Source organism: Hirundo rustica, chromosome 21, assembly GCF_015227805.2.
Source record: "Hirundo rustica isolate bHirRus1 chromosome 21, bHirRus1.pri.v3, whole genome shotgun sequence".
NCBI classification, from domain to species: domain Eukaryota; kingdom Metazoa; phylum Chordata; class Aves; order Passeriformes; family Hirundinidae; genus Hirundo; species Hirundo rustica.
Genome location: NC_053470.1, coordinates 275,136 through 289,101, shown reverse-complemented (window position 1 = coordinate 289,101; position 13,966 = coordinate 275,136).

Below are 13,966 nucleotides of genomic sequence, written 5' to 3'. Positions count from 1 at the left end.
GTGTGTGTATATATATATACATATACACATACACATAGTTGTAGTTATTTACAAGTAATTTATAATATAATTTTTTTTAGCTAAGGATAGATGACAAAGCCAGCTGTTCTGTGAGTCATTACTGAAAGATTTCTTTTAAGAATATGATAAGGAAGCCCTCCCAGTCTAAGTCTTAGCTTTGGCCGAGCTATGGCCTTGACTGGCAGGAAAAGTATGCCATCAAACCCTGGTTTTCTGTGCTGAAACTGAAAGCAAATCTCTTTGACTAGCTGATTTGGCTTTGCAGAAGCTGAACCCTTTTCATTTAGATAAACAGGGAAGCCTCATCCAGAAGAGGCCTTCCAAGTCTTCATTGTGAAAAGAAGGCTCCTTAGCAGACCCTGGGTGAGAGCAAAAGCACATAAGCAGTTGTCTCACTTTGGTAATTTCATTCATAAGTGCACGTTTTGTTATGATTAAATTACGCTCCTGTTATGTTGTTAAAACAAAGAAAGGGGAAGAGTGTGGGGTGGATGTATACCCCCACTCAAAAATCTTGAGTGTTCTCATGTTCTTCAATCAATTCACAGCATAACCTAGTGAGCTGACAACTTTTCAGAAGCAGAAGACTGTCAATAGTAAGACAATCTACCCATCACCCTACGTGAACCCCGAGACTCAAACATTTGGAAGACATCAGTGGCAGAAGGATGTATGTTTTTAATTGAAATGGTTTTGAGTTGAATTGTTAACTGTAGTGTTAAGTTGTAAAATTATAACTTCTAAGTAATGAGCCTGGGGCATGCCATCTTGAAAACTTGTATTGCTGGTATTCCCCTTTAACAGCTCCTGGATGTGAATATTACAACTCCAATAATACCTGAGATACAACACTGGCTGGGGCTAGGCTTGTTGAGTTGGGTGGAAAGTCTTATTCAAACAAAGTTTATTATCTGTGTCATCATGTCTTTGTCATCTGGTCTGCAAGGCACCTACAGAGGATGACAAAGAACACTTTGCATTTTTAATAAAACAGAAAGGGGGAAATGCCATGGCTGCAGCTGGTCTGTAGCTGCAAAGATAAATTTGGCCATAACAGACCCCCAAACTCAACCAGCCTAAAAGTAAACAAGTCCCTGGGTGAGCAGTGACAGGATGGATTTGAACTCAAACAGGGACCCCAGCCAATCCAATTCAGTCAGAATGCAAAGGTATCACTGGCCAGGGAGCTGGGCAGTGCTGAGACCCCGACCAATCAGTTGTCTAAGCCTGGGAATTTTAAACGCCCTGCACAAGGGGGCAGCCATAATAAATCTTTGCTGTTTGTTGCTGATCCTTGAGGAGTCCTGTCGTATGTCTGTCTCCAACCTAGGACCTGTAACGTAATAGGCAGTGCCTCACCCCAGTGAAACCTGAGAGCCTGATGCAAGCACGCGGGGAACTTGCTCTGCGGGCAACTTCCACTGTGTCTTTCATCAGCCAAACAGTCTGTTCCAGGTTTGTGTCTTTCATCGACAAAGTCCCTCAGAGCAGGAATCCTGGGAGGTAAGTATCTGGAATGCGTTAGGAACAGCTAATCCCAGGTTTGTCCTTCCCCGCAGGAGAAGGAGGAGTTGGGCAGGTGAGATGGGGCTGCAGGTGCTGGCTGGCTTCCCGAGCTGCTTAGCAGGAACATGGGCTGCCCTCCCAGCAGCAGCATGGCCACTGCACTGAGCAGGAGTTCCTCCTCACCCTGACCCTGCTGCAGACCTTCCACAGGGACCATGTCTGTGCCTGCAGCCATCGCTGCTGGAGTCTGCACATGATCCTTTGTCCCCTTCTCCTTTGCGAGGGAACTCTGCCAAACTGCTGGTGTCCTGTCACTGGATGTGTCCCTGCTGTCACAATCTGCAGTGAAGGATTCTGAATCCCCAGTCTGTCCCTGGCTGAAGGCTGTTCTCATCTGGTGCTGAATAGGGTGAGATGGGGCAGGCAGGAGATGAGACCTGCCAGTCCTCCTGTGCAGCGTGCTGTGCTGGGGCTGAGATCCCCAGCAGATGTGAGTGGCTCAAGCAAGCACTGGAATCTACAGCCACAGGACAGAAGATGTGACTCAAGGGTGGCAGAGCCAGACCAAACCACCTCAGTCTTGTGGCATGGAGCTCACCCTCCATGGGAGGAGATGTGTTCCTGCCTGACCCAGCCTGCCCCTTTGTGACAAGTTACCACCGACACTGGAGCCACTGCCTGACACTTCCTGCTCAGTGTCCACCAATGCTGAGCTCTTCAAGAGCTGATGGCCTGTTACAAAGTGCCCTACGATACCCCCAAACCTCTCCCTCAATTTGGCATATTTTGGGCTTCCCAGGGTGACCAGCAAACTTGCCACTTTGGGACCACTTGCCCCAAACCAGGCAACCCAGCTGGGCCACCATAACCTCTTTGGTGACCCATTCATCTTTGCTCAGGCGGCTGTTTCCATTCCCTAACCAGCTCTCCACCAAGTGTGTATTGGTTTTGAAATGATGGATTCCTTCTTTACTTCCGAATATGAATAGTTTTCTTTTGCATGTCCTTTGGTTTTTTGGTTTTTTTTCATTAGATGTGGAATGTTCCCAGCACTTGTCAGTCTTGGAGCCCAGGCAGGGAAGAAAAAGCAAACACTGTGCTCAGCTGAGGGTGAGGAGGCTGGAGGGGCTGTAAATTTTAAGCACAAACTAACCCTGAACACCTCCTACACCATTCAGCCAGACCTGGACTGAGCCTTTCACAATGACCAGGTGGCTTCATGCAGTGACTTAGTTCCTCACTGCCTGCTCACCATTTCCAGTGAGTTCCAGAAATCATGGCTCAAACTGGAGCTACTTCAGCCTGACCTGGAGGATGTAAGCCATGCAAAGAAGCAGGTGAAGTGTGCCCCAGAGGGACACAGCCACCTCCACCCCAGGCCACACACCTCTGTCTGCTCCAGGAAACAACCTCCAAACTCACTCTGGTCTTTCCCTTTCTGTCCTGTCTGACTACTGCACCAGCACTTCTCCAACACAAGGATCCACCAAAATGTTCTCTCACCCTTCCTAGTCCCCCCCAGCAGTTTCCAGAGTTGCCCTGACCCTTTTCTGTTTCTCCTCTCCTCCCACCCATGGTGAGCACTAGTGTGCTCAAGGGAACCATCCGCCTGCACCCAGAGATGCGGGGCACTCATATGGGCATTGGTGTCTTCTGAGGGCATCCTGGTGTGCCTCTGGCCCAAATTTCTTAAAGATAAGGTCCAATAAAACTCTTGGGTGTCCATTTTGCCCATTGAAACACTTAAGCACCCAGATCTCCTTAACACAATGGAGAGCAGTTACCCTATGACAAAAATCTCCTGGCGGAGCTGTGATGGGCAGCAGTGGAGCTGGGTGCCAGCCCCAGAAGTTCTGCGCCACCGTCTTCAGCTATGCCCGTGGCAGCCAGCAGTCGGGTGCGATACTCACCACCCCCGATAATTATAGCTCCACTGTTTATATACCCTCCTCCCGTGGCCACAGGAAGGAAGGCTGAAGGACACTCTACGTAACAGAGCTCTCCACCCCTTCCCCGCTCCCCCTCCCACCTGCACCACCCCCTCCGTGTGAATTTGGCGTGTGTGACAAGACACCACAGCCCAGCATTGTTTCTCAAAGCTGGTGACAGCCCACAGCTTCCCCTTTCTGTCACCTATGGAACCCTGCTCTGGGCTCTCTGGGCACTCTGTCCCCCCTCTGCACAATTTGCAATCTCCTCCTGCATCCCTGGACCTGGCAGCTTCTTGATCCCACAGCTTGACTGAGGACATGAAGGCTTGTCCCTGTCCCCATGCATGGCTGAACCATGTGGGTCCTGTAGCCTGTGCCCATCTTCAAAGCTGTGAGCGCACTGAAGCACCCGGTGATGTGGGTCAGCGCTCTCCTCTTCGAACAGATCAGCTGTGCCATCTCTGTGTCAATCCTGCCTCCCTGCTGCAGCAAATGGCATCTCCACGGCAATTTCATGCTGCTTGCTGGGCCTGAACAGGACGGAGCAGAGTGCAAGGGAGCTTCTGAGCCGTGGGGTTGTCCACATCTGCAGGCACAAGTCGATCACCAGTCATCACTGGAGTGGGATCCCAAGGAGCTGCCCAGTGGCACTGTGGTGCCACCATCACTGGTGGCCCTGGAAGGGGTTGCACAGCTGCAGGGACAAACGGGGGTGCAGAGTCCCTTACCCACCTACGGAGAAGCAATGACCCGGCAAGGCCGGGCTGCAAGATCAAGAATGGGATGGGCTGTGTCCCACACGAATAGGCCAGGCCAGCCAGCTGCGGCTGAGCCAGCACTTTTCGTGTTTGTTTGGGCTGTTAGATAACTTTGAAAGCAGAAGCTGGAAGGGCTGGCGGCTGAACAGTTTGTTCTTTCCGACTTCCACGCGCTGCTGCCTCAAACCTGAGTGCTGTGCAGGGCTTAAACCACAGCCCTGCTGTGCCGCTCACAGCCGCCCCGTCCCCTCATCCTCACCCCAGCGTGTGTCTGGAGCCCCTCCAGCGCAGGGCCGAGCTCCGCCTCTTCACGCTGCCAGAGGAGGAAACAGCAGTGCGAATGCTTCTCCGGAGGGGTCTCAGCCCCACAGCCCCGGCCTGGCACAGGGTGAGGGGCTGCTGCCACCTCCTGGCCGCGGCCCGGCTTCGGGCGGCCCACGGGCAGCACGGCCCGGGCGGCTCCGGCCGCACCCCGCTCCCCGCCACGGCCGGGAAGGAGCGAGGGTCACGCACTGCCGCCGCCCGGCGCGGCCCTTATCAGCTTAGCACGTATCCACTGGGAACTGGGACAGGGAACAGGACAGGACAAGGCCACCGCAAGCCCCGTTCCAAGGAGTGAATCATACGGCTGTGCCAAAGGGCAGCGGTGGCAAGTGGGTTCAGGTTACCTGGGAGCACCTGAGCCTCTCCAGGGACAGGCAGCTAAAAGGGACGGCTGGGGCTGCAGCACTGAGGTGTCATCTCCTTGGAGACCAGGATGGTCCACACAGCCCCTGAGCCCAAGAGGGTCCAAACCACGGCACAGTGCTCTGCCTCACTTTCCTGGCCACCAGAAGTGAGGTCATGAGGCACACATTGCTCTGCCATGAGCAGAAAACAAGCGATACTGAGAAACGCTGCAAGGGTGCCCTGCTCCTCTGCTCCTGGCAATGGTAGCACTGGGAATAGATGCCTGGCTGTGCAGACAGAGTTCCCACGTTCCCTCAAGTTGCACAAAATCCACCCCACAAGGGAAAGCATCGCTACTTGATCAAAAGAAAGGTCATTTTGCCACAGCTGGTCCCAATATCTCTTACAGGGTTGCATCACACCTTTCCAGCTGCTGGAGCATCCCAACCAGTAATACAGGGTCCCAGTGCCCAGCAGCAACTGGGAGCTTCCAAGAAACTACAAGGAGAAATGCAAGGTTGGGCTGATGCCAATTCACTAGCACAGGCTTTGCCTCTGTCCAAGGGAGTGTGGTGAGGGCCTGATCCTCTGTCTGAGTAAGTACCAGGAGACAAGCACAGCATCATGGAGTCTGCTAAGACCCCTCTCCCTGTGCCGGAACACTGGGGATGAAATCCTCCCAGGCCAGGACTGAGCAACAGGCAAGGTGCAGCGTATGCTGTGGCCCAGGCAAGGGCTAGCACAGGTGAGGTGGGGAAGGAAATCTGTGCCATGGCTACCCTGGAAGGAGGGGGAGGCAGCAAAGCCAAGCAGCAGAGAGGACAGGCGAGAATAGAGCAGAAGCCAATTGTATGCAGAGAGGACAACGCTGCAGACTTGTTAAAGCTGAGGCTCCCTCAGCTGAGGATATAAACAGGAGTCTTGTTGGGCTCCACATGCTTTGGTCACACTGTGTGCTATGGCTAGAGATGGCACAGGAGGACAGGGGTGCTGCAGTGTGATGGGCATCATGCCTTGACTCAGGGCACAGTCACCGTGCATGAGGCAGAGCGGTAGGAGACGAGTGTCCCAGGCACACACAGGCACGCGAGTGTTCATGAGACAGTGTCCACATGCCTCTCAGAGAGCCTGTGTTCTGGATAGAGACAGCCCTGGGAGCCTGGCAAGTGCTCTTCCTCCCTTTGGTGCCCAACTTGTGACACCATGGTCCTATAAACTGCCCCAGGGCTGGCACAACTCGGAGCCAGGTTGGAGCCACCAGGTCCCACAAGGCAGCTCTCCTGCTGCTCACTTGAGTCCCCATGGGCAGGGACTGGGTAGAGCCCCCGGGCTGACAAGGACAGCCCTATGGACTGCACAGGAAATGGAGAGAATGGGGTGGGACATGTTCCTGACAGGTTTTAGACACGAGGGCAGACTCTGTGACAGATTTGCCCTTACCTAAGACAGAGTTCTAGGAAATGGTGTACCTGCCACAGCTCCACACCATGCCCAGTTGGAGAACGGGCAGGGTGAGAAGCTGCACAACAGCTGCAGGCTCCTGTGCTTTCCTGTAGGCTCAGGGCAGACTTGTTTTCCACCTGCCTGACACAAGGGAACATTCAAGCTTCAGCTCTGGGGACAAACTTGGGCCTCCACCTCTGCTCTGCATCCCCATAGCATGCCCTCCATCCACTCTCGCACACTCTGGCCTGGCACAAACCTCCTGATTTTCTCTGCTCACTCATGACTTCCACCCACTCCCCAGGAGCCCCTGGCATATTCCAGCTGGCAGAATTTAAAGCAATGAGGTCAGACTACTATGGAGCTCAGTCCTTCAGTCACAAGTATCAAGTTCTTCAGCGGTCTCAAGACCCTGTGCTCCCACCCATAAGATACTCAGTACTCTGGGTTTCTCTGGCTGTGGGAGGGCCGAGTCACCCAGACTGCTCCCTGTGGGCTCAGGAGCAGCTTTGCAAAGGCTTGACTCGGCTGGTGTGGACATCACAAGAGAGGTACCCCTAAGAGATGTGGCTGCTCTGTGCTGAGGAGGAGCAGAGCTCGGTGTGTTCTATTTACCACTTTGCAATCACATTGCTCCACTGGAGGAGCAGAGCTGTGGCACAGACTGAGAGATAAGCTATCACTCCTGCGGCTGGGCTCAGGAGAGCCACCTCTGCTACTCCAGGCCTGTAGATATGTTTTGGGGTCAGGCAGAAGAGAGACTCCTGACATGGAGAGCACTTGTCTTGGCTGCTACCCATGGTGGGGTGGGCCCAGCAAAGCTGTTGGCTGTTCTATGCAAGCTGCTTCTGCCCCAGAGAACTAGCCTTGCATGCCACAGGAGGGACAGGATGTGCTGGGCTTGTGCCAGATCCACTAGGCTCTGTAAATGGTTTTTATATAACTCTGCTTTCTGATAGCTTTCAGCACCTTCCAAGTGAAAGCCACAGGCATCCATAGTCAGCATGCCTGGTTGCTATGAATGGGATGAAGGGGTTGGTTCCCCACTCACTATGAAAAGCTGCCCATGCCTGCAGCGAAACCTGGTGAGGCAGCAGCGATGCTCTCAAGTTAAACCCAGGGTACCTGCACAGTGAGCAGGCTGTTCCCATCACTGCCACACAGGGAGCCTACCAGCTGTCCCAAAGCTGGAACAGACCCAGGAAGGGGACACACACAGTCTGGCTTCCCTCACTCAGGTTGTTTCTCCCAGGCTTCCCCAGCCACAGCCCCACTCCCCATACCAGCAGCTATTGGAAGCCCAGCAGCCCACACCTGCAGTAAGTGGCACCCAGTATATCAGGACAAACCTCATCCTGCTATCCTCTGCAGGGGAATGACTCCTGGGGCCACAGGTGGCTGTCCACCGCAGGCAGTGGTGAACAGCATCCTGCTGGTGTAGGGAGGGGTTCCTGCATCCCCACTGGGAGCTTGGAGGAGCACGGACCTTGGATGTGGCTCAGGAACACAATTCCCAAGTGTTCAGCCCACACAGGCATATTGCTCCTGCCTGCAGGAAACCTGGGAACGTGGCTGCCTGGGCTGGCTCCCTGCAAGCGGATGTTATTTTAACTCCCAGTTCCTCTCTCATTTTTGCCAGGCAATGACTGGTTCTGCTGTTGGCTAAGCAATAAAGAGCCCCTTTTTTTCCTCCTCCACTATTTCTAGGTTATTTTTAGGCTTTTCTCAGTGGGTCTTTGCTACAAGCACTCAAGGGGCTGGAGAACTTGTCCTGCTTTGCATGCCCAGAGGAAGGGGAGCAATGTGCAGGGCCGGAAAAGGGCTTCCCAATCCAGATGGGGAAGCATATGCCTTGGAGCACCCACTGCTCCATGCTGCACACAGGAGCAAGCTCCTCTTCTCCCACCCAGCTGTGCTGTGCAAATCTTGGCTTTCCACAAGGGAGCTGTGATGCCTACATCTTCCCAACTGTGCCAGCAGCAGCCTTCACCTCCCCAGAGCTCAACCAAGGCAGCTCCTCCATGCGGTGCCAGTGGGGAGGTTCCTGTTCTGGTCCAGCTGCAGCCCTGGACAAGGTGAGGTGCAGAGGCACAGGGAGGGACTTCAGTGGAAGGGAAGTTGATGGGACAGAATGTGGGCTTAGAGTGACCCCAGAAAGGGTCTCACATAGCAGTAGCAGTGCAGGAACTGCCAGATGGAGCTAAAGTTAGCCAGTGTCATATTCAGGCTTGGAATAGAGAACAGGCCCTGTGAGGAGCAGAGAAGAATGTGAGGGACACAGTGTCTTCCAGCACTGTGGAGTACCTGTGCCATGGCCAGAATCCCCCCACTGAGAATACTGATGGGATGATGCTGCCCTGTCCCTAAAACAGAGAACATGAGAGAGTACATCCCGAACGCCTTGTCGTGTCAGTGTTCAGGAGAAGGAAATGCTCTTTGGGCAGCAAAGAAAGAGACAGCATGTGTTTTCACCAGGCAGGGACATTCCAGTCTAAGGCTGGGATCCTCTGCATCCTGCCTGCTCCCCGCCCTCCCCCCCCCCCCCAAAAAAAAGGCTGTTTTGTCCCTGGGGGCAAAAGTACTCCACTTGGGGCAGGAGGTGTCACTTTGTGTGGCCCCACAGCCCTTTGTCTCCTGGAAAATTGCAACGCCCTGAGCCTCGCTGCAGCTCCAAGAAGCTCAGAAAGAGACAGAACCTGCTGGAAGGCAAACGCCCATGTCGGCACTGGGCCAGCTCGAACCTTCCAGGCTGTTACGCAGCCCCACAGCTGCTTGGCAAGGACATTGCCGACCCTCCCACGTCACAGCCCCATGCAGCCTGGGCCAGCTGTGTCCAGGCGCTGGGCTAGGCTTGCTGTTTTTCAGCTTTATCAGGATCTTGCTGAGATCGGCGGTGAGGGGGTTATGTTTGTGCAGCTAATGGTTATGTAAGTGCTCAGGGTTACTCCGGAGGCTCGCCCGGCTGTGCCTCTCCAGCGCATGTGCGGGGCTGCCGGGCCGCCGCGCTGATCGGCGGCAGACGCAGCACTGCGCTCCCTGGAGTTCTGTCACTGTCCCAGCTTGTTACGAAGGTGCACGGCGTGTGCCTGAGCTGCCGCGATGCCCCGTGCTAGCAGGCTGCATGCCAGGGGGCCGGTGGCCGCTGTCAGAACGCTGCAGCAGCCGTGTTTATCCTGCACTGGCTGCCTACGCGAAGCTGCTCTGGTCACTGCCAAAACGCCTGCGCCTGCTCCAGTAACCCAGCTCCTGAAGGTCGCTGGCCGGAGGCCGGGCTCGCGTTCCATCTGCCTGCTTTTATTATTGATTGTCCTTATCATCGCTTGAGAGAACAGCATGTCCCCAACACCCGAGGGCAGGACAGGGCTCGCTGCTGCTGCTGCCTTTTACCCAAGCTTTGTCTCTCCCCAGTGGAGAGGTGCAGGCACCAAAAGCTACGCTGGCACTGTCACCTCTGCCCACATGCACAAGCCGTGATGCCACAAACTGGGGCCAAGAGACAGCAGTGTTCCTGTGTTTGCTGCTGTTAAGTCCCTCTTCCTCTTGTCACTGTCTCCATCTGAAGCGCAGGTTCCCACACAGCAACAGACCCCTGCATGTGCCCATTCCCAGGATGTGCTCCTAGCAGGACCCTCAGCAAGTGCATCCCACCACTCTGTCACTATCTTGGCTCCCACAGAGCCTTGGTACAGCACCCACTGATCTGGAGGCTGCAGGGACATGGAAAGGGACAGGGGACCCTGGTGAGTCAGAGCAAGTGGTGCTGCTCCATCACAGCCTAGCTGGGCTGGGACAGCCACCACACATAGCACACGGCAGCAGCCAGGTGCGAAATGCTATGAGCAGCCCTGGGCTGCAGGCATCTCTGCTGCTGCTAGCCCAGATGCCAGAGGGATAAGCAAGGGAGCATCAGGGTGGCAGCAGAGGCATGTCCAGGTGGCAGCAAAAGAGAAGAAGAAAGGGGGGCAAGAGAAACAGAAACAGAGGAGGGAGGGAAGGCAGGAAGGGAGGCAGAAAGGAAGGCAGGAAGGCAAGGAAGGCAGGAAGGCAAGGAAGGCAGGAAGGAAGGCAGGAAGGAAGGAAGGAAGGCAGGAAGGAAGGAAGGAAGGCAGGCAGGAAGGTAGGAAGGTAGGAAGGAAGGAAGGAAGGCAGGAAGGAAGGAAGGAAGGCAGAAAGGAAGGCAGGAAGGATCCTCCCAGAGCTCTCATTTCCAACATACCATCCTCACAGGAGATCATTCTCTCCAGGTGTTGGCTGATGTTTAGCTACTTTGCCAGTGATGGCACAGCATGTGCCAGGCTGCGTTGGGGGACAGGGACACATGGGACACTGTTCACAGGTGCATTGTCCAGGTCTGTGGTGCCTGGCATGAGCTTTTCATGCTTCTGTTGAGAGCACAGTGGGATGGCAGGGTGGACAAAAGGACACATCAGTCAAATCAAATTGGGCTTTCACATGCTAATTTACCAAATATTGGCCAGCACAGGACTGAGCACACCCTCTTCATACCACAAACCTGCTGGTCTCTGAGGCATTTCCAACCTGCAAGAAGACACACCTGGGCAGAACTTACCCTGGCAGCATGGAGGGCCCTGTCAAAGGTCACCCACTGCCCTCAGGGCATATGGAAAGGGGACCAGAATCACAGGCAGGCAAGTCCTTGGAACAGGGAATGGAGAAGCATATGGCTTACCCCAACTTGGCCCATGTGGCCCAACTTGGAAAGGGGAAGCTAAGGGGCAGTTCATTGCCAGGACACAAGAATAGCCCCATGGTGAAATGGGAGTGGTAGGGTTTCCTTGGGGATGGTGGGACCCTAACTCAGCTCTGTAGGGTGCCACCATGCCCCAGGCAACTCAACCACCCCTCGCTTTGCTGTGTGCCTAGGACAGCCCTGGCATAGGGGGTTTACTGGGCCTGACAAGCCAGCTGGGACACCAGCAGATAATCTCTGCCTTGCTGGGGACAATCCCCCAGCAGGGTCAGACACGCTAGCAACAGAGGAGTGGAAAATTCCTCTTACTGCACAGGCACTCCCTCCAGCCCAGGCACATCAGCTGTCATCCTGCAGGACTTGGCATGCCCTGGAGTGTTTATCAACAATATTTCGCAAGAGCCGTGGCACACAGCCTGGCAAGGACATGCAAGCCGCTTGGGCAACCGGCTCTGCTGAAAGCCTGTGCTCTTGGGAAACACTCCAGGCTGGGAGTCTGGTGCGGATTTATGTCATCTGATTGGCCATCAGCACCTTCTCCTTTCTGGCTTCCTGAGTTCAAGGATGGAGCTGTGAGCTTTGGTCTTGGCCCTCTGTCAGTCCTGCAGAATTGTTTCCTTGGTATCACCTGGCAGGGTTGTAAATGACCTCAACATGCTGGTTCCCACTCACCCAGGGCATGCTGCTCCATCCTCACAGGGTATATGGCTTGGGGAGGGAAGTACCTCACTCCCTTCAAGGGGTTTGGAGGTATCAGCTGGAGCAACAGAATAATTGTGGTGACAGCACATCTGGCTGAGGGCAGCCCTCCAGGCATAGATCAGTGGCTGCACGATGCCTGAGAGATGACACAGCAGGGCCAGCCTGTCCCCAGTTAACTCCAGATGTGCACAACTGACACAATCCCTGCAGGCAGGGAAGAAAGCAGGCACATTCTGGACGACACTGGCTGGACAGGCAGGGGACACGAAGTAGCAATCAGGCCCTGGGAGCCAGTCTGAGCCCTGCAGTTGCCCCAGCCAGATTGGACTATGCCCACCCAACTCCATGGTGCTGTACATGGCCATCATCAGTGGGTGCAGCCGCTGGATGTCAAGAAGGCACAGAGCATTCTGCTCCGCTGGATGCACTGTGGAGCCCAGGAAATGTCTTAGCTGCTCCTGAAATCTCACGGTGCACCTCAAACCCTTGCTTCAGTGGGAAATGGGAGGTGGGTTTGTGGGGTAGGTGTCACTCCCTCAGGGTAAAGAAGCAAAGCATGCCCCCGCCCAGCCTTTCCAAATGGGCAGCAGTTCTGCTTGGCATCAAGGGGCTGTGGGGCAGACAAGGTCCCTCCAATGGAACTGGGGGTGCAGAGATCAGGGGCAGATGGGGTGTTCCTGGAGTGGAGATCATCCCAGGAAGGCCAGCTGGTTCCTGAAGCATCGCAGAGACCTTGCTCCAATTCCAGTGCAGCTGGAGCAGTAGCAGCGAACAGGCTTCGTGCGGCAGCCAAGATGTTTGCTGGAGCAGAGGCACGCATAAACATTTTGTTAATCGAGGACTCGGAGTGAACACAGTGTACCCTGGCTCCGTGCACAGGGAACAGCTGCGGCCCTGCGGGGCAGGGCCGGGGACACCGATCGGCGGTGGCAGAGCGACCTCCCGTGGCACGGTCCCGACGCCGGGGTGCTCAGCATCGTCGCTGTGGCGACAGCAGAAGGAAGCCTCATGACATCGTGTTCCCCATCCCAGCACCCTGTCCGAAGGGAGACTGTCCCCCGGCTGCAGGCAGCTCTGGCTGCTTCCAGGTCAGTGCGGCTGGCAGCTGTGCGGTGCAAGGCTTTGTTCGGCCCGGTCCCACTGCAGTCGTGCCAGAACCGAGGATGAGGTGGGAGAGCCCTAAGCAGCCCTGCCCGTGGGTCTGTGGGTGGTGACCTCATGGCAGTGTTGTATCAAGAGAGCCCAAGACCTTGGTAGTGCCAGTTGCCGTGTTCTCACACAGGCACGGTGGGATCCCCTCTGTGCCCTCCTGCCCAGCCGGGAATGAGGTGCTGGGGCTGGGGACCTCCTGTGCCCCACCAGCCCCCCACCCTGCTCAGCGAGAGCAAGGTGAGGTCAGAGCTCTTTCTCTGCAAGCCCCGAGTAAGCAGCACGGGCACCCAGCATCTTCTAATGGATCCCAGGCCAGCACGCAAGAAGACAGCTGATGGAAACGCGGAGCACAAAATCCCTTTGTGGTGGATCTGGCTAAGGGCAGGCTTGGAGGAATTGCCATCAAATCCAGGGGTTTTTTTCTGAGATCAGCTAGGAATTAAGCATCTGAGTTGCTGAGTTTAAACCTGAACCTTTAAACATCCCTTCCCACCCTTCTCCAACCCAGCACTGGGCTGCACAAACCCCAGGTTTCTTTGGAAGTGTTATTTTAAAGATAAGATTTAAAGGACTCCTTTCACAAAGAATTTTGCTATCAGATTCTTTTTCTTCTTTTAATTTCCAAAAAGGTATTTTTTGTGCACTGGGGACTAGATCGAGAAGAGCTTTGGAGAACACTGTGAAGGCAGCCAGATTGTGGTACTGCCATCAGCGCACGCCTCTTCTTCCCACCAGCCTTGCACTTGCTTGCCAAGCTTGTTCCATGGCTTCCCAGGCAATTAGTGGTTACAACACACATCTGCACAGCTGGCAGAACCACTCCAGCTTTCCATGTGTCCTTGATAACCTCTTCTGGTTTTTTAAGCCTTTGGTAGTAATTAAAGGACTGAGGATAATGACAAGCATAAACTCCCGGAGTGCAAGACCCGGAAACATGTTTTTCTTCTAAGCAGCTGGTGTCCCTTGGTGGGACAGGTCTGAATGGGTGAGCTTCACTGTGTGTGTTGAGCCCCCATGCTCTTGGCAATCAGGCTGGAATTACCTAGCTTCTTAGTGTGTATCCAGGGTGGTGT